The sequence below is a fragment of the Protopterus annectens genome, chromosome 7.part0, assembly GCF_019279795.1.
Source record: "Protopterus annectens isolate FY-2018-M chromosome 7.part0, PAN1.0, whole genome shotgun sequence".
NCBI lineage: Eukaryota > Metazoa > Chordata > Ceratodontiformes > Protopteridae > Protopterus > Protopterus annectens.
This window is the reverse complement of record NC_056739.1, coordinates 363,986,505-364,013,265: the sequence shown is the minus strand read 5'-3', so window position 1 is coordinate 364,013,265 and position 26,761 is coordinate 363,986,505. Positions and strand designations below refer to the sequence as shown.

The window sequence follows — 26,761 nt, the reverse complement described above, 5'->3', positions numbered from 1 at the left end:
GTATAGCAAAAAGGCATTCAGATCAACTGGTAAAAATTGTGATTGCACTGGTGGCAAAGAGGTTCTAAGTAGTTGCATTTGTACATTTCCTTTATGCTCTACATTCTGTGCATGGAGCATAAATGTGACATACGGCACATATAAGATCTTTTTAGGCTTTGCATACTAGCCGAGTGTCAGGCTGCCCTGGGCTAAACAGTGAAGAGAAGGACATCTACAGTTATCATAAGACTTTACACAACAGTACTTTCTTACTGCATCCTGGACATGCCCTCTATCTCTACTAATACATCTTATTCCTCTCCTCCATACCTATTCTGTGCCCTGCTTTATAGACCTTTTATTTTCTTATAGACTTTTACTTCCTCCTTTTCCTTGCTTTCCATTTCTCTCACCTTTCTCCCTCTCTTACTATCATCCTTACCTTTAACTAACATTGTCTTCCACTCAGCTCCCTAATTCCTACTTCACATTGTAACTATGTATGTTTACTTCCATCATCCACCTATCTTTCATAACTATAATTGTTATTATGCAACTTCCATATGGTTAATGTAATGTCGTATGGAACACTCTTTTATGTACTTTAACCACAAATGTTTAATGCTTTAATATATATATATATATATATATATATATATATATATATATATATATATATATATATATTATTATATTTGTAAACTTGTTGCTGGAGCTTTTCTCCTTGGACCTGCACTGAAAATGAGTACCTATGACCCAGTCAAGCTTTCTGGCAAACAGATATCAATAAATAATAAACAAATAAATTTATCAAACCACTCAGTCCTTTCTCTTACTTACCAGGTCCATTACTCTAAACAGGTCTCTACTTTTTTTTTTTAAACCTATTTCAGTCCAATAATTCTAAAATTCTGCATTTTTACAGGAACTCTATACATTAAGTTGCATTGTTTGTTAATCCCCCCTCACCAGTTTACTGTACCATCTATGTGACTTAATCTTTAGATGCATAGCATCAGTCACCAGCTGAGTCTTTTAATCATTTTCTGTAACTCCCCTACCTCTGTTTGCAGAGCCGTGAGTCTTCTGTACATGTCTGCAATATTCTGCAGAATTTTGTGGATTGTGCCATCCACAGAAACAATTTACTGACTCCAAAATAGTCATTTTTCCTATTTAAATACCCATAGACATTATTTTTTTTCTTGTGCTGGCTTTATACTCTAGAACTGCAAAACTAAGCGATTTAAAGCATACCAGGATTGGAGTCACTGATTTAGGCAGCTATCTTGTATAGTGACTCACTTGGCCCTCTTAAGGAGATTGAAAAATAAGGATGCTAAACTAAAATTCAGGAATTAGAAGTTTTGTCTGACCTCTACAATACTTTATAATACTGTTTACATCTGAGTTCTCACAAGAATACTTCATATACTACTAACCATTCTCCAGTGGGCCATCCCCAAACTTCTGAATCCTTTTACCAATTTTTGCTCCCCAAATATAAATGCCTGAATCTCCATAATCACACTTTTCTTATGAACTTTTTGATAAATATTACTTATGTTATTACCTGTATAACAGTCTTAAACTGGGATCCTATTCTCCAAAGGAAATGAGCAGCAGCATCTGAAATTTTAATGAAAAATGAAATATGTCAGTTATATGTTACAACAGATAAAAAATTTCCCTTGTATACAGAAACAAATGTCCTTTCATACCTGAATTCACAGCACTGTTATATATTTATTTTTGATAACTTATTTGATACCTTGTTTGAAAGAAAACAGAAACTTTCCCTTTGCCTTTCAGCTTTGCAAATATTGTAATTTAAAATGTTCAAAAACATCATTATGGCTTAAGTGGAGCCTCCCTTCAGATGTCAATGTCATTTTATTCATTCAACATATTTTTATGAAATTTTTAAGATGAGAAATCAAGATGGTCAGCCTGGTGCTGCCCATTGAATAGCATAATAGTTCTTGGAGAAACCAGATAACAGAATCTCATATATGTATTGTTATCAGAATGAGCAAGTAAAATAAACATATTTTGCAGTTACATTTAACATGACATAAATGTCTTTTTTTTTTCTGAGAAAATCATTTTCAACCTCATTTCATAAAGAAACACTACTGATAAATTCAGTAACATCCTGTGCATTTAATCCAGAAAAATAAGAATGTTATTCATGTTTATTACAAAAAAGGGCACTGAGATTGTGATTGCATGGAGCTATTGGTGTTACCTATTAGTATACAGCAATCGTTCTGAAACCATTTAATATTTTAACAAACTTCTTAGAATAATATATCATAATCCTTGGCTACAAACTGCACTTAGTTGGCAGTACTATGTGTAATGGCACGTACATAACTTTCATGTAATGCATTGTACTGTATAGCAATCTAAATTTAGATGAGAGATAGCTAGAATTCCCATGACAAGAGCTCTCTGTTGTATCAATGCCTGACACCAAATGTGGCAGAATGATAACCATAATTCCAAGGACAAACAAGGGGGGTACAACTTGATTCTCCCCTTGCTTTTTGATGTACCACATCACTGTGGTATTGACTATAATCCCTTGAAAATATCCCAGGGACAAAAGATGGTTCAGAGAATTGAGTTCCTTGATCAGGGCAAGCATCTCCTTGATATTTATGTGGTTGCATCTGTTCTTGTCCCACATCTCTGCATTTTTATCTCTCTTGAAACTGCTCCTCAAGAAAAGTCTGAAACATCTGTGGGCAGGAGAAGAGAAGACCATTTTTATTTAAGGATATCTGTTGTCTCCACCAGGTAATTTCTGTTCTGAAAAACCCCACTACTGGAATCTGAAAAGATAAAAGAGTACTGATGCTGGGAGAAAAGAGAGTTCAGATACCACTGTATTTTTCTCATGTAGAGTCTTGCCAGGGGTGTCATGAGAATCGTAAATGCCACAAGACCCAAAATCCTAAGATATTCTCTCACAGTGACTGAATTCTGATTGGACAAACTTAGAAATAGAGCTAAATAAAGATCTATTTTTTTTCCTGCAGAAGAGAAGCTCTTTGAACTGAGGTGTCTAATTGACATCCCTGGAGCACAATCCTGTGTAAGGGAGTCAAAATACACTTCTAAATGTTCACTTGGAATCCCAGCTTGTGCGAGAGATATCTCACCAGATAGAGGGATTTCTGACATTTTGAAAAAGACTAAATACAGAAAATGATGATACCCTGTAGCCTGCAATAAACTATAACTGGAGCTAGACACTTTGTGAACACTCTTGGTGCAGTGGACAGTCCAAATATAAGGCAGAGAACTGATAATGTGATCCAGACACACTAAACGTTAAGGAACACCTGAAGTCTGGATGAATAGGAATGTGATGATAAACATCTTTTAAGTCTAGATTTACCAGGAAACCTTGAAAGAGGAAGAAGAGTGAACAGGTTGTGAAGTGATATCATTTTAAAGTCGGGCACTATCACAAACAGGTTTAGAAAAGAAAGATACGGAACTGGTCTCCAAGGATTTTCTTTCTATGAGACTAGGAACATCCTTGAATAAAACTCCTTCCCCACCTGCGAAGGAATAACTAGTTAGATCACTCCTTGGAATAGCATGTGATGAAGAACAGCAGGAAACAAAGCAGTCTGATCTGCAGGATTAGGAATTACCCCCTGAAAAGGAGAAATGTCTTTCTACTACCATCTGTAACCCTGATTAATGATTTTCTGAACCCATTTGTCTAAAACACTCTGTTACCAAAAAGGAGATTCAGATATTCAGGAAGAGAAAGATGGCCAGGGTGGGAGGGGGTTATAAGGTCTCTTGAATAGTCATTCAGACTTGTTGGAGTGTTCTTGGTTTTGGGAGGTTTGAGACTTATTTTTGGAACCTCCTTGCCACTTCTTAAATGTCTGTTTACTTGAATTCTGTTAAGACTGTACATTCTGTTTTTTGCCCAGAATAGATGAGAAAGAAAGTCCCTGTTTTTTGCTAAAACTGGATGAGGAGAAAGAAAATTCTATGGACAATTTGGAAAAGGAGGGATGAAAAATCTTGTAGAATCTCTGGATCAGCTTCTTCCTCTCATCACACTTTTTGACCACTTCTGCAGCAGAGGGGCCAAACACTAAACCTCTCTCCAATGGAGAATTTAAAATATTTTTAACATAATCCAAAAGGTTCTGATAGTGCAGCCAAGCAAACCTTCTTACAAATGTACCACTGGCCATAGCCCTGGATGAAGTATCAACAAAGTCATACATATACTGCATACAATAAGTACTGACCTACCTAACAGAAGAATCTAAATTATTTGAAGTAGATTTTTCTTCACAAGAAGAAACTGTAGAAAAACATTCCTCATACTGTCACAATATGTCAAAATAAACTTTAACGTATGAGCCTGAAAATGTAAAAGTCTGAAATTCAAAGTTGCAGAAGTATATACTTTTTTCCCCGTATCTATCAGTAATATATGTTTTTCCCGTATCTATCAGTAATATACTTTTTTCCCATATCTGTCAGTAATATTCACATCCTTATTAAAAAAGTAGGATTGGAATTAAGTAAGTGCTTAGCAGCAGAGGACTCAACTAAGGCTATAGCTGCTGGGTCTGATTTGGTAATAGTATATACAATTTAAAAGACAGAGGAACTTTACACACTCTGTCTGGCTTTTTAGGGACAGCTGGCTGACTATCAGGAAAACAGCAGGCAGTAAGACACACATCCTCTAAAGCAGACAGGGCAGGATGGGAATTTCACTGCCGACATAAGCAGCAGAGTACTACCAAGACATGCAGAGCAACTACAATCTGTATTGTGCGGTAGAACCAACAATTGAGGTAACATGCAACAGCTAACATGTTCCTGAATTGTAAATAGGCATGTTGCATTGGAAGGGCCTTTTTGGTTCATTCGGGGCCTTTAATGATTTCTCAGGATAGTGTTCCATAATTTTGAGATGGAAGATTAAGAGCTTTGCAACTGTTTTGTTTTTGCTTGATACTGTTATTTGCATACTGTATATGGTAATGTTTGAGGACTACATACCTATCCTATTTTAAAGTACACTGACATAGATCAAAAACTAAGCATTTTTATATATATATATATATATATATATATATATATATATATATATATGTGTGTGTGTGTGTGTGTGTGTGTGTGTGTGTGTGTGTGTGTGTGTGTGTATGTATGTATGTAGATATATCTGTATCTATGTCTGTATCTATACCTATTTATATTTTTCTAAGACAACTGGGAAAACTGGTACTTCTTCAGAAGTCAAGAAAACAGAACCACAAACTGTAGCCAATCTTAGATGAGACTTCATAGTAATCTTGCATCTATAACATGTTTAGAAATTAATACTTCCTTATTGAAGATGAACACTTTCACCCATAACAGAGCTTCATCAGATCTAATTCCATATGCATGACACGCATTATTTATATTGGGTTTAACACACAGTTACTTGTCAGTTCACTCAAGCTGAAGCTCAGAAATGTATGCTATAAGTTGTTTGGCAAAGCTAAAATAGGACAGGTCTCATTTTTTATCCTAATTCTGCATATTTACCCTATTTTTAGCTAATAAATTATAAATTATAGATTATAGATTGTGTGTTGTATTCCTATCCTAAGTAGCTACTACCTAATACACACACACACACACAAACACACACACACTCAAGCACACTCATGTCTATAGTTAGGTTATATATGTTTGTGTGAGTGTGTGTGTGTGTGCGTACATGCATATATATGTAAATGTAATTGAGGAATATACAAGGTGACTGCGCTCTGGGCAATGTATTCATTTGCACCTTGCCAGTACCCAGAATTACACTGTACCTTATTTTTCAAGAAGTGATAGGCCAGTAATACCTAAGGTGAATTTATGAATACCCATTCAGTCATCTGATTCCTTCTTAAAGGAAGATAGTGTGCCATATTGCTTGACATGGGACGAGGTAGCAGCTGTCTGACAAATCTGTCTGTCCAACTTGATTTCTACATTTACTAATACAAGTTCAGATCTCTTGTTCGAGTGTTCCCTGGACTGTTGCATTTGGGGAGAAATTAGAGCCCTTGGACTACCCCATCACTATTGGCCCAGAAAGCAAGCCACAGAACACCTTTATGGAGTGTGTTACACCGAATATCAGTGATAAGGCCTCCAGCCACTCGTGATACACCTGGTCCTTTTCTCCCATGAACTTTTTTTGTAAAAAACCTTTGTCATCTCTCTAACTGCTTCCTATGTTGAGTAACATACATCCCAGAGGGGGCATTGCATTCTATGATAGGCCTAATCATTGCAGAATATAGAGGGATCAGGACTTTTTTGGACTTGGAGGAAATACTTTATGCAATGAGCTGTACCAGAGGAAAAGGATTTCTTGACCACTGTAGCCAAAGTAAAGACAGTACTGTAATCAAAGGAAGGAAAGGTAGCCACCCGTGTTCCATGGTCTTGCACAACATCTTCATTGTGGATTGAGGTATTTTCAGGATTATAACCTTGGTGGAGGGTTAGTTTGCAAAATGAAACAATTTAATATTTTGTTTTACCCTTGTTTCACCATGCCAACAAGTAACCTGTGTAAGTCCATTTTATATCTTCTGCACATCAAAAATGGGATTCAAGTATAGCATGCAGTTTACAAATGTCAGTAAACTTGGTTAACCTGAGTTCCTGTTTTTTTTAATTTTGGAGATCAGAGAAGGATATGCCAAATAACTAACATTACAACACGGAACACTGTGGTATATTTCTGGTTAGTTTCATGCACTCTAAGACCACAGCTACTACCCTCCCAGTGTGGGTTATATCCATTAACCAATTTTCCATCCAGCTAACTACATAGGGATCAATTTGGAGCACATTTAGCTTGTTGATGATACTGGCATGTGGTACAGTATCATATATCAAGACATACATTCTAAACAGTGGGAGCACTGTCCATGGCTTGCATTAATCTCTCAAAAACAGTTACCTGATTAATTTAATAGGATCTACCCTGAACAAAGCCAAACTCATGGGACTTAAGTCATATATGACTCTTTATGTTATAATTTATTATATCTTCTCCCAGTTTAATTTCTCCATATCTTTTGAATTACTAATACCATCATGGGACTAGACCCCATTCTTACGTCAGGGTATAATTAAAGTTCATGAAATCAATATTGTTTTAATCTGTGATGTTAGCCAAAAGTGCTCTTTGCAGCACCTGTGATGTGCTCTGAACTGACTCCCTCTGCAATTCACATGGAGTTACATGTATCGGTAGCATATCATGATATGACTGTAGATTCTTTTTTATTAGACCCATTGAAATGACTACAGTTGGAACAGTATGGGTATCTTTCTTCCACATTGTTCTCATATCTTCTTGCAAATCCTGATATTTTCTGACTGGGTTTCCCAGTACATGTGACACTGTAATCACTAAGTACAGCAATTTCAATGATAAATGCTACTTTTGTCTTTTTTCATGGACTACTATACCTGATTTACCTGCTTCTGTTATTTTCAGCTGTTGATAATAGGTGATGCCATGTGATGTACACTTCATCATTCTCTGTAGTGCATTGTGGTTCATATTTCCAATTCTTCTCAGCTACTTCTATATTGTAGTGTTTGCACAATCTCCAATGCAACAGTCTTGGCACATTACTGTGTTTTTCAGTGTACAGGCCTTCTGCCATGAGTATATCACACCTGGCAACAAGGTACAGTATGTGGCTGTTTCCGATTCTTTTTTACAGAACCTACATTTGTCTGTTTCTTCCAGATGCTCAATGGACTTTGTAAATTAATGTGTATGTAATACATTATCATTGGCAGCCATTATTAATGTTTCATCTTTTGGTTTCAACTCACCTCTACTTAACCATTCCTGTGTCAAATCAACATGTTGTTACAGGAGATCTCTATACTCGCTATTATATTTATGGATTTTCCAATTTTTTCCTTCTCATTTAATCCTTCATAAATTCTTTTTTTCTATCTTTTTATTTTGCTTTTTGGCATATTCAGTTGTTGACTGATTTTTGTCTACTTCTGGCTTGATTTCCATTCCCACTTGACACAAGAGTGCTTCTGCTAAACTAAGCATACAGGTCATCTTAGACTTACTCTCCTGATGTATTAAAACTTTCATTATGTTTTGATCTGATGAGATCAGCAGATATTTATGCAGTCCCACGACTGGAAATCTATAAATGGAATCAGTTTTGAGGAGGCCCATACCCCCTTCAGAGTGTGGAATATATAATCTTGGTATACGCTAATTTTTATATATCATTTAATAAAGATGAGACATTTATATTGTTTTTCTGTCTGAATGATCCAATACCTGTTGAGGCCAGTTAGTCACACCAAAACTATAAGTTAGAACAGGAAGAGAAAATTAGAATATATCTTGGACTTTATTCCTAGGTGTCAAGGCACTTTTCTATAGTAATTTTCTAAAGTGTTCCTAAATTAGTTTTTTTGCATTTGTTAATATTGTATTGCCAATCCTTCACCAATTTCCAAATATTTATACACTCCTTCCTACTCAAGTTCCTTTATATCACATCCATGTCTGAGATTGATATTTTCTTGGTACTACAATGTTCTTGCTTAAAACATTGCTTTTACACATTTATCAAGACCAGATGTAATTTATATAAGTTCATAGATGATTACTAGACTAATGGCACAAGAGTCTTTACAAACCTAGCTAATAATATCCAGGATATGTCAATATTATATCTTTATTACCCAGATATGGGATTGGTTAATATCAGGGTAGTGGGTCTTTGGGTGTTGATGCCCTGGGTCATTTTACAGACTACGTCTGTCTATAAGGGACAATAAGGGCAGTACCCTCAGAGAGAATTTACTGTTCACCATCCATTTATCCAAATGCTTTTTGAAGAGAGTGAGGGACAGGCTTTGTTTTATGAAAGTAGGAAGTTTATTCCATAGATGAGGTAGCCTTTGTGATATGGATCTGTCACTCCAGCAAGTTCTGTTACAGTCACAAATAAGGTTCAGGTCCATGGAATGTGTAACCCTAGTATAATCTTTCTTGTGAATATGTAACACTTTCATCAGGGCTGAATCAGAGAATGCCTTGTAAGTCAGGCATAGTTCACCTCTCAATAAATGATATCAGATGAATAAACAGATAGGGCTTTTAGTAAGTCTGTATAAGACGTGTCTTACCCTTTCTATTTTTTCAGTAAGAAACCTCTGGGCCACGCCATTTGGTGTAAGTGCCTGGAAAGGTACATGCAGAAGGGAGCTTTCTACTTGATTATGTGCCTGATGAGGGCTGAGTACAATGGCAGTATGACTTCATTTAACCTTGATGCCATGCCTTTACTTAAAAGTTGAGCCAGAAGGATTTCCTTACTACTGTAGCTACCTGGTGGTCAAAATGTAGATTACTATCTATATATCTGAGTTTCTAAGTTAGGCTGAATGTTAAGAGACTACAGTACATTTATATGGGAGGTGTGGTTTTCAAGACTCATGGGGATCTATAGCTAGTAAGAACATGTTAGGGGGTTGCATCTATGATTAGTTGGACATGGAGCAGCTGAAGTGAGTCATTTTTTGGAAGAGTTTAGCAGTATACTTATCCTTTATGAACCCTGAGACATCTCCTCCTTTTGTTTTATCCTGAGCTGAGACAGATCAAAATGTATGAAAGGCATTGTGACCTTTGATAGCCTGGGGTGGTCTCCATGGTTCTGAACCATGTTTCCATGACTGCACATGTGTCAGCAGCATTCTCCAGGGTGAGTAGAGCTTCCAGGGTGTGCAGTTTTTATTTAAACTCCTAGAGTTGAGCAGCAGTACCTTTGTGTGGCTGTGAGTGATTTTTGTTATGTTGTATGGTTTAACCATGCATCACAGCCTAAATAAAAGGCACTATGGTGATACATAAAGTTTTTGCCAGTATCCAGAAGCCAAGTGGTGTCAAGTGCAAACCATCTCTAACAAAGCATTGTGGGTTTTGGATCATGTCTCTCTAGTCTGACAGATACTGGATCCCCCTGTTTTGACACCAGAAAATAAGCCAATTGTTGAAGTCAATCATGTTTTGGTGGTACTGTGGCATCTTCATTGGTGAAGGTAGGATGCTACTGAAGGCAAGATTCATATTGCCTGGGACACATATTCCATCATGTCTTTCTTCATATAGTCCAGTGAGGTACGTCCTAGGTTATTTATTGCCACAAGGACTATGACCATGTCATACTGGTACTTGTGGTTTAAAGACCTAAGGGCATGTGTGTTCTGGTGGATCCTGGCTCCAGACATACAGCTCACTGTGATCTTCACCTTGTTTAGCCTGGTAAGGTGGTCATTGGTATGTCTTATAATGGAATCCCCAATAACTAGAATGCGTGGCTGTTTGGTGTGTTGCGTTATAGGCTTCGAAGCAGGATTACTATGATTTTCTGAGTTAAGTGTTGTGTGAGGTGCTGTCTTTTTTGAGGTGTATTGTTCCACTGAGAGAAGTTTTTAAGAGGTCTTGGGGTTTCAGGTAGATTACATGTGAGTATCTCCACTTATGTGTGTCTATGTGCTTGTTCCTTTGTGTTGGTAGTAAGAGTTTGGGGTGTAATGCTGGAAACCTGGTTTGCACTTTTCATGTGTTTATGTAAGAGTGTTGGCTCTAATGACATTGTGTATCTATATCTCTCACACTCTGTGTTTGTTCTAAAATTAAATGGTTTTCAGTGAACATGAGGCATTTACTACACTGCCTCAAGATGCCCATATCCATCCGAGCAGAAACACAGATGACAAGGAAGTACCTATCCATTATACCAGACCCTTAGTAGATGGGAGAAAGTAGGAGAGAGTCATTTAAAGAGCTAAGTGAAAGTGTTTAATAGTATTGAGGCTTTTATACCAGCAGGAAAAAAGACTTTTACACAGTTAAGCCCTCAGCCCAATCAGATAAACAAAAGCCTTCCACCAGCAGTGCCTAACTCAAATGGTTTGAATCAGCCCTCTGCTCCCATCAGAGTGCAGAATAAAATCCTCTTAATCTAAAACAAACTGGTTTAACATAAATGCAGTATCAAATGCTTTACAACAAAAGGCAGAGCTCCTTCATCATCAGCAATTATTAGAAATGAGTTCACAAACCCTGAGAAATGTTCCCAAATATGAAAAAAATGTGCACAAACATAGGAAACTTCTATAATCACAGAAAAGCTTTGCAAAACTTAGAAATATTTTGGCAAACTCAGAATAGCTTTTGCAGTATCAGATGAGGTTAGGAAATATCAGGATATTGTTAACAACCTAAAAGCAATACACTGACAAACAGATGACATTTCTTTAACAAGTGCAGGCTGAAAACAGTGATAAATTCAAACAAATCAATAAATGAAGCACAAAAATTGTAGATAATTAAAAAAAACACTTGTATCTACTTGTAGGTCTACAAATGGCTTTAGATGCAATTCAGCTATACAATTTTAAGTCATCCACAAAAAGGAGCTGAGAAGTGTTGAAGCAAGGGTGTTTTCTGGGAGTCAAATTGTAACCAAGACCCAATCTGTTAAGTAAACAGTTTAATGGGTTAAGGACAAGACAAAACAACAGTAGTGACAAAGAGTCATCCTGAAATATCCCCCTTTGATATTTTTATCCCTGGTGTAATAATTTGCCCTTTGTCATTTCTGAATTGCAATATGGTGTGATCACTGTACTGTAATTTATCAGTGTAGGATGTACCTTATAATATGTAAGCACCCCATTTATTCATGACTGTGGGATGCTGTCAAATTTTTTTTGTGACGTATCCATGCCATATTTAGATTCTTTCCCTTTTAACAATTCTCTGTTATGGTTTTATTTAGCAACAAATGATCCTTTGTTCCACAGGAATTTCTTTTGTTACCCTTTTTCTATTATCATGATTGAGTTTTCTCCTAAATGACTATAAACTCTATTAATTCCTTTATATAGTTTGTATATCATCGGAAGGCAAGTTGTTGGTCTGTTGTTTTTAGGATGCCTTATAGGTTCACTTTTAAGGAAGAGTATGTTTTTCCACAGCAGTGTCTGTTCAGGAGGCACATATAAGTAATTCTTACTTGGGGCAAATCTTTGTGTAATGATGTTAATACTTTTAACCAGACATTAGGTACTGCATCTGTGCAAGGGCACCAGAACCATAGATCAAAGGGGAGGGAGTGCCCCCCACTTTTAAGCTGCAAGACCTGTCTCTTGGGGAAAAATTTATGAAGTGACAGCTACTGTTATTTTTTAAGGAGGACTTAAATGCGGATTTGTGTTCTTTAGGACCCATGCATGTGTTGCACACTAACAAGGACATGGATTTAAACATAAGCGTGTGGAAGTTCAGCTAGCTAATTGGTAAGTGTGTATGAGTGCTTGTGGTTTCTGGTACAATGTATAGCTTTTTAAGGAGGGTTATGCTACCCCTTGAGTGCTGATTGCTGCCAGAATTATGCTTCCTTATGGTAAAGAGAGTTTTGGTTTCTTGGTACATTTAGGTTCAGTACAGTTTGAGGACTCCCCAGTGTTCTTTCTTATTGCTCTGGTTTGTCAAGTGGTGTGTGTGTGTCCTCTTATTGCTGTGTGTGTGTGTGTGTGTGTGTGTGTGTGTGTGTTTTTGTATTGCTGTGTGTGTGTGCTCTCTTATTTGCACTGTGTGTGTGTGTGTGTGTGTTCTCTTATTTTCTCTCTGTGTGTGTGTGTGTGTGTGTGTTCTCTTATTTTCTCTGTGTGTATGTGTGTGTTCTCTTATTTGCTTTGTGTGTATATGCTCTCTTATATGCTCTGTGTGTATGTTCACTTATTTGCTGTGTGTGCGTGTGTGTGTGTGTGTGTGTGTGTGTGTGTGTGTGTGTGTGTGTGTGTTCACGTATTTGCTGTGTGTGTGTTTTCTCATTTGCTCTGTGTTTGTATGTTCTCTTATTTGCTCTGTGTCCGTGTGTGTTCTCTTATTTGCTCTGTGTGTGTGCGTGCGCATGTGTGTTCTCTTATTTACTGTGTGTGAGCACCTGTGTGCGTGCGCGCGTGTGTGTGTGTGTGTGTGTGTGTGTGTGTGTGTGTGTGTGTGTGTGTGTGTGTGTGTGTGTGTGTAAAATGCCCTATTTAGGCATATCTGGAAGTTAGTGTTACTCAGGCTCAGAGCCTGAATTCTTTTCCCATACCACCACTTGTGGTTACCACCATAGCTCTCAGCTGTCCAGATTTTCACAGAATGTTTAGCTCATTCTTTTGGTCTGTTCCGCTTACAGTTTGTGGTTTTCTGGCAAACAAGCGAGAACTGAATTCACTAAATAATGGTTGCCCTTTAAGTTTCAGGAAACACATGGTAACACAAAACACTTTATTTTAGCAACTTTCTAAGATTACACAAGCAATATTTAAAATGTGTCCCTGGTTTTGGGCTTTTGCCCCCCCCCCCCATACATTTTGCTTTTTCCAGATTTGTTGTGCTACGTAGTTGAGAGATTTATTTGAGTGTCAAGTGGATTTTACAAGGAACTGAGAGCTTCAGAGGAAGTTAAGTTTCATGCTGCTTATACTAAGTCTGTTTGTATTGTTAGTAGAACAACAGGTAGTATACTTGCTTTTGATGTAGAAGGCTGTGGGTTCTACTCCCAAAGTATGTAGAGATGGCTGATACTGTACTGTATTGTACTTTAAAGGGAGTGCACACTGCAGTCCTGTGAATGTCTTCCTTTAGAGGACTAACCTAGTAACTATAAACCTGTTATCAGTTTGCCATCCATTCCCTATTGCAATATTACTAGCTTATTATTTTTTTTAATGTAACATAGGTAATTTATTCTTCAAGGGCAACACCCACTTTATTTGTAGATGAAACAATGAAATATAAAGTGGTTTGCTAGCAGTAACCTCTTCATTAGTTACAGATCCCTTTAATGTGGAATTATTTAGATGACCAACTTCTGCAGAAATTTTGCATACGTGGTGGTGCAGCGGTTAGTGTTGTTGCCTCACAGCAAGAGGTTCTCCCATTCAATTCTCGGCTGGAGCACCTTCATTTTGAAGTCTGCATGTCCTCCCCATGGTCGAGTGATGTCTAAAGACATGCAGGTAGGTGCGTGCGTGAATGAGTGTGCCTTCTTTGAAGGTTGGGCGTCGAGCTGGCAACTCGGCACCATAAAAATCCACTGCCAATCATTAGCAGACCAGAGTTCCACTGTGGCCACCCCTAACCAGGAAAAGCTGAAAGACCATGATGACTGATATTAGTGGATTGTAATGACAGAAGTTTGAGTGGCCTTTTATGGTTGAAATTTTCTGAAATGGGTAGTTTTGTCATTATTGGTTCATATATTTTGTTTCATTGCTTAATAGAAGACTGTTCAAAACTATAAATTTAAAACACATTCTAACAATTGGTGCTGTATTATACAAAGAAAGTAATTTAATACAATCAGGAATGTGAATCAAATAATGCATATATGTATGCATGGCCCTAAAAATGTGTAAGGAGCCTATGGTTTGAAAACAGCCCAGAGGTAAGCTTCATCCTCCACTGGCCAGATGCAAAATGAATGTGGTTTTCATGCCATTTCAATGAATGTGAGTTTCAAGGTCAAAGAAGTTTACTGCTCATGCTAAGTCTGTTTTCATTGTGAGACATTATTGTTTGTTTAACAAATGGCTCGGTGTTTGCATTATTTTATTTCAATTTCTGTAATCATCGTAGAAGTAAATAAGAAAACAGTATGCACTCTGAGAGGTTTGATCAGTGTTTATGGTAACTGAGGAGAAATGGCCAATTAGTGGAACATTGGTGTGGCTGGGGAGTGGGTTGCTGCAGGAGGGGCTGCTCTGGGGGTGCCCAATCTATTACCCTGCTAGGGCCCCATTTGACCATGATCCAGCTCTGGTATTTTGCTATTTACTATAAATGATCAGAAGCTAGAATGACATTATCATATCCTTTCGGAAGTCATCTACTCCAGGGAACTGCCAAATTGAAAGTGCCCCCTGAGAACTGACCCAGTTGTTTGGCATTTGGGAACTTGTGAGTACAGTGACCTAACGTTTTACCAACATGTGCCCAGAGCCATAAAAACATCTTTCTATATTGCACAGCTTATAAACAAATTGATTGTGACTAAATCTAGAGATGTTATTGTCCCCCTTTACAAAGCCCTCATTAGGTCAATCATTTTGTATAATGTTCACTTTTGCATGTATCTGTCCAGACCCATGCAACAATTGGAATACCCACAGAGACACCTTAATAAAAGGATACAAGTCCTAAACAATAGGACTTGCATGGACCACCTCAAAGATTTATCACTATACTCAGTATCCTACAGAGTGCTTAGAGGTGACATGTCTGGCAAAAAAGGTATCCTCTGACCTAATACTAATGGACCTAATGAACATCAGCAAGTCAAGTGGAACAGAAATACTCAGTCTGGATATCTAAACCGAATGTTGTGGAGAGATGGATATATATCACAGGCTACCACTGTTCCAGAATAGCCTATCCATTCAAGTAAAGCAAAGCTCATCTCTGTCCATATTCAAATAAGGATGGATAATAGAAAATGTACTCCTAGATTGTCGCTAGTGCCACTAATGGATAGAGGCAGTTCCTAAATGCTGCATTCCTTAAAAGGGTCCCTTCAAATTATCTATGGTATGATCATAGTTATTCTCACTAGAGCTAATATAAAATTATCAGCCATGGGATAAGTAAGAACAGTCAGGAAATGTTAGTTCAAGTACCAGAAGGGAAATTGGCTAAGCTTAAAATGTCCTCCAAGTGAACCTATGTTGTTGTAATAAATAGTTTTAAAAAAATTTCCCTTTTTAATCACTAAGTGCCTTCTCAACCTCCACCTCCCCCCCTCCCCAGCTTCTGCCACCTCTGCACCTGTGCCTGGGGTTTTCCATTTAGGAGCTTTTCTTAATTTCATTTCAGTTTCTCAGGCCTTTACTTCATCCCATTTCATATCCTGTTTTCTTTTAATTTTTCCATCCATTCAGAGTCTTTGTTATGTTGCACAGGGTCTTCATACATATTTCTCAAAAATGTGTCACTTTCTTCTTTTTGGTGGTGTTTTCTATTCTTTTTGCTTTGTTTCCCAGTTCTCTATAAAACCTTTATTGGGTCATCAGTGAATTTCTTATTTTTGTACTTTTCCTTTATATTTATCTGAATATCTTTAATGCCTGTGCTGACATCTTTTGTTTATTATTCACAATAGTGTATAATAGATCCTGCTCTTTTCTGATACTGTGTACTTCTTTTATCACGTCTGTTTTTCTAAGAATTTTTGCTGATCTGTTCTCTCTTCTGTATTCTTCTTCTAACAGTGACACTTTGTGTCTTAATTGCTTTATGGTTTTCGTTATTTGATGCTTCGTGATAGCATTGTAATTCTTTCCTTCCTGGTCCCTTATTGGTGTCTGTTTCTGTGTTGATACCTTATTTGTGACTAATTTACCTGCACAGTAAATTATCCCATTTATTTTGGTTATATCAGATGAATTTATGTTAACATTCTTGATTACAGGGTTCATCTGTTTTATAAGACTTCTGACATTTTGGGTCTTATATACTTTCTGTGTATTTATTTAATCGGTCTTAATATGTGTACCCATCTCTATTAAATCAAACAATTCTTCCCTTAGACCATTTTTTTCTAATCTGATAGCACATTCTGTGATCTCTGTTGCCTGTGCGCATTCTACAGAACGTTCCAGAGCACCTTTCCATGACATATCCCCTTCAGTTGCATTTTGTATCATCTGCTGCTCCTTTATATGGGAACTCATTGGCCTATCACTCCACAACATTGCCTGCTTCAGAGTTGCCACTGTTTCCTGCTCCTTCTCTTGCTGTGCAAATCCAGCTGAATTTTATACTAGTTTCCATGTGAAGGTTTTAGACCATCATAAGTGGCATATTTCTATGTTTTAACTTCACCAAATCTTTTATTTTATTTCATATGACTTTTCTCTTTTTTATTTCTCCAAGTCCTTTGGGTTTTTAATACCATGATGGGAATAGACCCCATTCTAAGTCAAAGAAAGATTAAAGTTCATTAAACTAGTATTGTTTCAGTCTTTAATGTTAGCCAGAAGTGTTCTTCACAGCACCCACAATGTGCCTAGTATTGACTCCTTCTGCAATTTGTATGGTGTTATATGTATTGGTAACATATCTAAATATGATTGCAGATTCTTTTTATTATAAGACCCATTGCTCCTACTACTATTGGAACTGTCTGGGTATCTTTCTTCCACATTGCTCTAATTTCTGCTTGCAAATTCTAATATTTTATGTCTTTGTCTCTCTCTCTACGCCAGACACTGTAGTCACTGGGTGTAGCAATTTCAATGATCAATGCTACTTTTGTATTCTTTTCATGGACCACTATATCTGTTTTTTCGCATCTGTCTTTTGAATTGTTGGAAATGTGTGATGCCATGTGATGTAGACTTTATCATTTTCTGTGATGCTTTGTTGCTCATGTTTCTGGTGTTTTTCAGCTACTTCGATATTATAATGTTTGCACAATCACCAGTGTAACAGTCTTGCTACATTATTATGCGTTTCAGTATACAGTCATTCTGCCATTAGCATACCACAATGAACAAAATGTCCAATTGTTTCCTATTCTGTTTTACAAAACCTACATTTATCTGTTTTTCCCACATGTCGGTTTACAAAGTCCATCGAACATGTCTACTGTCTTGGGCTGCTAAAATTACCTTTCATATTTTGGTTTAAAATCACTTCTCCTTAACCATTCCTGTGTAGAGACCTAATCAATATGAGGATGTTCCAAGAGTTTTCTATACATGCAACTATATTTATGCATTTTCCAAATTTCTTGCCTTCTCATCTGATCCTTTATCTTATATTCTTTCTTTTGTTTTTTGCACATTCAGTTGCTGCCTGATTTTTATCTACTTCTGATTTGATTTTCATTTCTGCTTTCCACCAATATACTTCTGCTAAGCTAAGCAGGGACATCATCTTCGACTTTTGCTCCACATATTTTAAAACTTTCACTACATTTAGGTCTTGTGAGGTCAGTAGATATGTATGCAGTCCTACAATTGCAGATATACACATGGAATTAATGTCGAGGAAACCCATACCTACTTCAGAACAGGGATTGTATAGTCTTGGTATACACTGATATTTATAAATCATTTGATAAGCATGAATCATCTTTCCTGTTTCTTGCACAATCCTTTAAACACCTTTTGGGGCCAGTCAATTACTCCAAAACTGTAAGTTAGGGCAAGAAGAGCAATTTGGTTTACAGCTTAGACTTTGTTCCTAGATGTCAGCACTGTTTTCAGTATTAATTTTAGTATTCTAAAATATTCCTTACTAAGTTTCATTTGCATTTGTCTGTGTTTTATTGTAGACCCTTCATTGATTCCCAAATATTTATATACTCCCTCCTGCTCAAGTTCTTTTATATCACATTTCTGTCCCAGGCTGAAGTTTTCTTGGTGCTGCAGCTTTCCTGCTTTAAAGGTTGTTTTACACATTTATCAAGACAAAATGACATTCTTATATCATCTGAAAAAGTTTTAACCACTTGCAGTTGTCCTTTCAGTTCCTCATCTGATGAACTGTACATTTGTAAATCATCCGCAAAAAAGAAGATGAGAAGCCAAATTGTAGCCATGACCTAATTTGTTAAGTAGAAAACTTAATGGGTTAAGGTCAAGACAAAAGAAAAGTGGTAACACGGAGTCACCATGGAATATCCCACTTTGAATTTTTATCCCAGGAATAATAGTTTGTCCTTTATCATTGCTTAACTGCAAAGTGGTTTGCCACTGCTTCATGGCTGCTAAAATGGAATCGATCAATGTAAGGTGTATCTTATAAATTTTTAAGCACTCTTTTGTCCATGAATGTGGAATATTCTTACATGACTTCTCTCTTTTTAAGTTTCTCCAAGTCTTTTGGGTTTATATTACCATGATGGGAATGGACCCTATTCCTAAGTCAAAGTACAATTAAAGTTCACAAAATTAGTATTATTTTGATCTTTGATGTCAACCATAAGTGGTCTTCTGTTGTGACATATTACATGTCCTTGTAGATGAGGTTTGTCACACTAATGGCCATTTAACTCCTGGGATCTATGGATGGACTGCCCTTGTGAAGAGTCAAAACAACCGCTGTGCCTCAAACCTCTGGGACAAAGCAATTAGAGTGGCTCAGGTTGGAGCATGTCAACCAATGCATGTTTACTGATGTTCAGCAGTCAGCCTGGTATGTTATTCAGTCCCATAGTAGAGAATATATATATATATATATATATATATATATATATATATATATATATATATATATATATATGGATCTACTTTGATCCAGCAAATTTACGTTTCACCGAAATGTAAATTCAAAAGGAATATTCCCTTATCCCCACTGTACCACAATCTCAGCAATAGTTTTAGTTGTACATCAACGCTAAACCTTGATGTACAACTAAACTAACATGCAAACTGCATGCTTTTATTTCATTTCTCTCTTTTTTTCTTAATTATGTTCTTACACGAAAGTGCATTTTCGAAAAAATGCACTTAATTGAATTCGCAAATTTACATTTCGATGAAACGTAAATTTGTTGTATCAAATGAGATCCATATATAGATATATATATATATATATATATATATAGAGAGAGAGAGAGAGAGAGAGAGAGATGTCTTTTGTTTTAGAAAGTACTTTTACTGACTGTTCTTTTAGGACGATAAGTAATTTTAGGTCCTTAGGTATATATGGCTTTGGTATATATGTATCTGGGGTGAAGTTAGTATTGAATTTGACCCAATATATTTTCAGCAAACACTTAATACTGATAGGTGGAACCCTTTTGAATGAGTTCTGAGTAATGCTGGGTATGATATTTTTAACCTCCTGATATACAGAGAGAAGGATTTATAATTATCCTTAGCTTTTGATGTTAGCTTTTGTTTTCCTGTTGCCTTTTTTATTGGATAACCTTTTAGATGTGAAATTAGAGATGCTGTAGCCAAAAGACAGGGTGTCAAGATGTGTATGATTCAGAAGAATACCAACATGTAACCAGTAAAGCTATATGGTAAAGAAATCTTGGCAGTGAAGGCAGACAAGTGGAGGAAGCTAGAAGTGATTGAGATGAGGTGTCTAAGACAGGTGGTAGGATGTACTCTGTGGAACAGATGAAGAAATAAGGACATTGGAGCAGAATCCAAAGTTGTTCCAATTGCAGAAAAGGTCAGAGAGACCAGAGTATGGTCATTTGGTCACATGTTCAGGAAAATATAGGATAATATTGTGAAGAAAATTTGGGAGAGATAGGAGAAATCCAGGAGTAATCAATGGTTGCTGAGCAAAGCGATGGATGGATTTTGTGTCAAAACAACTATGACATTCAGGAATGACCAGGTAGGACAGTGACACCTAATGTACAAGGATGGGGACAGTTGATACAACATCACAGACCAATGTAGAAATCTGGGAAATGGGGTCTGATGATGAAGATGAACATATCCTTTGGATATTAACCTTGATTTGTGGGTCTTTATTTTCATAGGTTTATAGGTTCATAGGTAAGTATTAGGCTAGCTGCACTTGTGGGCCATTTAAAGGCTAGACAATTTTCCTTTTTGTGCTTGAAATAACCTATGCCATTTGGTTATAAATCGGCCTTACCCATCCCATAGTTGATAATTAAGTATATATTACCACTAATGAGAATAACTGTGATCATAACATAAGTAACTTGATGGGACCCATTCATGCGATAAAGCATTTAGGAGCCCCCTCTGTCCTTTAGTAGTACAGGGGCAGTCCTGGGGTACATTTTCTGTTTCCCTTCCAGAGCTCAAAGTTGTACTTGAATATGGACACAGATAAATTTTGTTTTATGTGGATAGGGAGTCTGTGAAATATACCTGTCCTTCCAAACCATTCTGTTGATGCAGAAGAGGTTTAGATCCTTAGACTGAGTATTTCTGATGACATTTGACTTGCTGATATGCAGTAAATGCATCGGTACTGGTTCAGAGGATGCTTTGTATGCCAAAACACAGGTCAACTCAGCAGTCTGTGGGATACCAAGTATAGTGACAAGGCTTTGATTCAGTCCATGAAGGACATGTTGTTTAGGCCTTTCTATCTTTTTAGAAAGATATCACTGTGGGCATTCAGTTGTTGTATGCGTCTGAACAGATGCATGCTAAAGGGGGCATTATATTCAATGACTGGCCTACTGATGGTGGAGTAAAGTGAGACAATGACATCCCTAGATCTAGACATAATCCCTTTGTTTATAAGCAATGTGGTAGTTACCTGGGGTAGATGACTTCCCAAAGGAAATAGTAATGAATTTTTTGGCATTTAGTTCAGTCCATGATTTTGACACCAGTTAATTATTTGGGAAAACTTTCCAGCAGGATGTCAAAGTCATTTGGGGATTCAATGACTGCTCCTAGTTTGCAGTCATCTACAAACATAGTCAGCCAGAGCACATTGGTACTGGCTTTTATTTATCTATTTATTTATTTATTTATTTATTTATCGATTGATTGATTGATTGACATTTGTTTACTAGGAATGTCCAACTGGGTCACATGAGTCCATTTTCAGTGGAGGCACAGGGAGAAAAGATCCATTTAAAAGAGAACATTAAAAAATGTCAAACACATTACATAAGAACAGCTGAAAATTATACATTTCAAAAATAATCAACAATGTTGTAAGGCATAGAGATATACTAAAAATATGTTACAAAGACAACAATGAGAAAAAGCAAAACAAAACACTAGATACAATTCTGGAGAGCATCCTTTTGGCATTTCACAGTAGTATTAAGTAGAATTCATGTTTTTAGTTGGATTGTAAATGTAAAGGGGAAAGGTATTAGTACAAATGGGGAGGAAGTGATAGGAAAAGGTTATGTAAAGTGGTAGAGAGGGTAGGATAGCCAGGTGAAGATGAGGAAGTAGAGATGGGTAGAGTATCTGTACAGATTAGGTTGGAGAAAAGTAGACAAGATTTAATTCAATCAGGGTTAGAGCATAAGCAGAGCCATAAGTTTGATATGTAGTATTTCAGGAGATGCTTGAAGGAAATATGGTAGATTAGAGTTCTAATAGCCCATGGAATATAATTCCATTTGTTGGCAACAGATTAGCACTAAAGGCTATTTCCAATTGCATTTTTTAATAATTATTTTTATTAAATTCAAATAAGCGACAAAATTATTACATATATAATTATATACAGTAGAAATTGCATTTGTACAAGAGAAAAAAAAACTAATTATCAACAAATAGCCATAAAGAACAAAACAAAGAACTATGTACAAGGTGTCCAGTAGAACATTATGAAAGCATAGAGTATATTTAGTAAATATATACATGTCAAACTGAAATAGTGTTCATTTATTCAACAGTCTCTTTAGTTTCATCCATGAATTTAAAGAAGTAATTTTAGTGTTTTTTGTTTGATGGTTAAAATTTCCATATGACAAGTTTCAGTTGCAGTGTTAAAGAATACTTTCATAGGTGGTATATTTGCTGTCTTCCAGTTTTTTGTTATCACTTTTCTTGCCATTCCAAGACTTATCCAAAGAAGAGGGTGATCAGCTTTTTTATCACAGGTAGGCACTGGTGCATTAAAAAGAATTAATAATTTGTTTAATTTAAATTTATCACTAAATAGAGCCTGTAAGAAAAAAAATAACATTGTTCCAAAAAGGTCTGATTATGTTAAACTCATAAAACATGTGTTGCTAGTCAGCAATAATATCTAATCCACATCTCCAACAAACATTTTTTTGAAGATCAACTGTATTTTGTGAGGTCTGAAAAATGTTCTATGTAGAAACCTCCAGGAGTATAGACTCCATCTTAAAGAAATTGAGATTTGAATTGATAATGTTAGAATCATTTTTTTCACACTATCCTTTGGATAATAGTCATTAATTGTTACAAATTATTCCCAATATTTATCATCATAAAAATGCATCTTACTTTTTTCAATTCTATAAATTCTAAAAAGGCTACCTTTCTCTGGATTATTATGATAAACTGATGTTATCAGATATTCAGTTAGCCTCAGAAAAGCAGCAAATACTCCAACTCCTCAAACACAAAAACAAAACAAAGCAACAGAAGCAATAAATAATCCTTTAATTCTCCAATGGTAAGCACTTTCGTCTCAACACCTTTACCTGTATTGTGCAAGAATGTGTAGCAATTGGCCCATAATTTTGGTGTGTGCATCAACCACCCTGTATTCCTCTGGTAAATCACTGTGATGATCTGAAGAGTATGTCAAGAGGTACTGAAACAATACATGACAGTGTCAAACAGCATATATGTCAGATGTTTGCTAAAACAAGCCCTGTAACCCTAACAACCCATACATTACTGAGAGAAATAGTCACAATCACCGTATGGCCCATTGTCCCCCAATGTTGATAGGCTGTCTCCAGATAACCTGCACCAACAGGTTGAGAGATATGGCTGTAGTACAAAACAAACTGGACTGGAGCACAACAATTCCTGGAATGGAGTTCCACATGTACTATAGAAGTTCACACTGGGCATGCTCATACACTTAGAGAACTGTCAGTAGGATCTAGGAATCAACAGGCCTTCCCAGCCCAGTGCACTTCACATTGCCCTACATTAGCAGTCCTGAAGATGTATGTCACCATAGAAGTACCTTTCATCAGACCTCAGTACTATAAGCTCTGTGATGCATGTGATAACTGTGTAACACTATAGTACAAATAACTAGTTAGGTAGGATTTCTAATGTCATTCATGGTAATTGTGTCTGTGTGTGTTTACAAGTTAAAGCTTTTGGGTACATTCAAACCCAGTACACTTCCCCTTTCCCTACATTAGCAGTCCTGCAGATATCAGTAACCTTAGAAGTCCCTTTCATCAGGCTTAAGCCCCATAAGCTGTGTGCTGCATGTGATAACTGCATAACACTATAGTACAAATAATTAATTAGGTAGGAGTTCTTTAACTTGTGTTTACAAGTTAAAGCTTTTGGGTCCATTCCAAACCAGTATACTTCCCCTTTCCCATTTTATCAGTACTGCAGATAACACTCACCTTAGAAGTCCTTTTCATCAAACCTCAGCCCTATAAGCTCTGTGGAATGTGTGATAACAGCATAACATTATAGTACAAGGAATGAGTTAGGTAGGAGTTCTAATCTCAGTCATAGCAAATGTCAAAATGTGTGCGTGTTTACAAGTTAAAGCTTTTGGGTCCATTCCAATCCAGTATACTTTCCCTTTCCCACTTTAGCAGTCCTGCAGATATCACTCACCTTCAAATTCCCTTTCATCAGGTCTCAACCCCATAAGCTCTGTGGCATGTGTGATAACTGTGTAACACTATGGTACAAATAACTAGTTGGGTAAGAATTCTTCTTTCACATTTGGCAAGTGTGTGTGTCAAAGTGGGTCTGTTTCTAGGACAAAGTATTTTGATAACTTTAACACCCACTGCTCTACTTTATCAGTCATGCTGATGTAATTCCCCTTATAGGTTCATAAGTGTGTAGTAGGCTAATGGCCCAAGAACCTTTACAAGCCTAGCACACAGAAGGGCCCTGCCATTGTGGCAGCCTATGTCACTTCCCTCGTTCCTGCATCAAGTAGAGGCACTGCAGTGATCCTCAGGATGAACTGTCTATTACCTATATGCTCATCAAGATTTCTCTGAAACAGGGTCAGCTAGGTGCTCTGCATGACATGTATGGGAAGTGTATTCCAGGGCATATCCAGTCTCTTGGTGAGGGACCTGTCCCACCAGCATTTTGTGGTGATTGTGGTAATGGAGCAGAAATCTCTGCAGTGTGTTTTCTGGAGGGATTGGGATGTCTTTATGTGTAGCATGTCTAAAACAGCTGGGTCAGATATGGCTTTGTAAGTCAAGCACAGATATCCTCTAACTAGGTGATATGACACAGAGAATAGATGGAGTCTTCTGAGTCTGTCTGTGTAAGATGTGTGTTTAATGCCTAGCAACCTCTTTGTGAGGTGTTTCTGTGGCCTCATCAGCTATTGCAGGTGTCTACTGAGGTACATGGTAAATGGGCCAGAATACCTGATGAGTGGTCTAATGAGGTAACAGTAGACAGAGATCATTACCCCTGTCTTCCTGAATGCAAAACCCTTTGTAATGCAATGTGCCACATATAAGGGCTTCCTGACTACAGTGGCAATGTGGTGGGTGAAGGATACGTTGCTGTCAACCTGTGTCCCCAGATCTGTTATAATGCCTACAGTATTAATTAGGCTCACATTGATGTGGTACTTACTGGGAACTGAGTGTTTTACCAAAGGGGATGATGATGCATTTTGCGGTGTTAAGCTTCTGGTCATGGTTTCCATCAGTCTCAGTGCGGTCTTTCTGTAAGATGCCTGCATCACATGTGGAGTTAATGATAGCTCCCAGCTTGCAGTCCTCTGTGAACTTGGTCAGCCAGAGTTCCTCTCTGTTGGGCTGGACTCCTGAGAAGTAGTTGCTGGAGAGGACACTACCCAATACTGATCCCTGTGAGACTCCACTTGTGACTGCTTGCCAGTCTGACTTGGATTTTGCCACTGTCACACTGTGTGTTCTGTGAAGCAATTTGCAATGTATTCATTGATATAGGGGTTGATGCCTAGTTTGGTGGGTTTAGCAATAATTCCTGACTGAGGAATGGTATCAAAAGCATTGGCCAGATCAAGGTAGGTTGTATGCAGTGCCTTACTGTCATATGGTTTTTCAGTGAATGTCAGGGCTGTCATAGTGGGTGTTTTGTTGAGCTATGTGTACCATATGGTGCAGTGCGGGTGTTGACCTTATCCTCTTGACCAGCTAGTGTGCTCTTCGCTGGAGAGTACAAATTTCCACATTTGGTGATATAGGGGTAAGTCTCACAGGTCTGAGTGTTTGGAGTTTAGAGGAGAGGGTTGTCTGTGTACATGAGGCAGTTGCAACAGTGCATCAGAATGGACAAGTGCACCAGGTTAATGGACGAAAGCACAGAAAACTGCACTTCAATCATGCCAGGAGGGGTGGTCATAACTACTAAGTACTGGGGCTAATTCTGTGAGGAAAGAGTACTGCTGATGGCTCCCAGGTGTGCTACATTTATTGATACAATAACCTGCTGAAGTGCAAAGCTATTATGCTATATGAAGTGCAAAACAGAAAGAACTAACAAGATGTATGGGAAAAACTGAAAGTAGACTTTCTGACACCTGTAATACTTTACCTCAGCTGTGCAGTTATCAGCACCTTTGTTCAGTTGGTAGTGCAGTAAGCTCTGCAGCATGTGCAGTAACTTTGTAACACTATAGTACAAATAACTAGACAGGCAACATTTCTAATCTCAATACTGGCAAGTGTGTGTGTGTGTGTGTGTGTGTGTGTGTGTGTGTGTGTGTGTGTGTGTGTGTGTGTGTGTGTGTGTATCATATACTGTGTGGGTTACTCCATTTGAGTTGTGTACCACCCTTTAGACTTCCCCTCACCCTGATTTAGTAGTCCTGTTGATGTAATTCACCTTTGAAGTAGCTTTGGACTTGGTGAAATTGTATAAGCTCCATGGTGCATCTGATAACTGTGTAACACTATAGTAGAAATAACTAGATAGGCAGGAGTTTTAATCCCAGTACTGGCAACTGTGTGTTTGTGTGAGAATCATATACTGTGGGGGTTATACCATTTTGAGTTGAGTACCA

At 37.3% G+C, this 26,761-nt stretch overlaps 2 pseudogenes; one reads left to right on the top strand and one right to left on the bottom strand.

Annotated features, from left to right (window-relative positions):
* Positions 1-24,385, bottom strand: part of LOC122805958 — a 118,172-nt pseudogene extending 93,787 nt beyond the window's left edge.
* Positions 24,386-24,420: 35 nt separating this feature from the next.
* LOC122805956 overlaps positions 24,421-26,761 on the top strand; it is a 4,276-nt pseudogene continuing 1,935 nt past the window's right edge.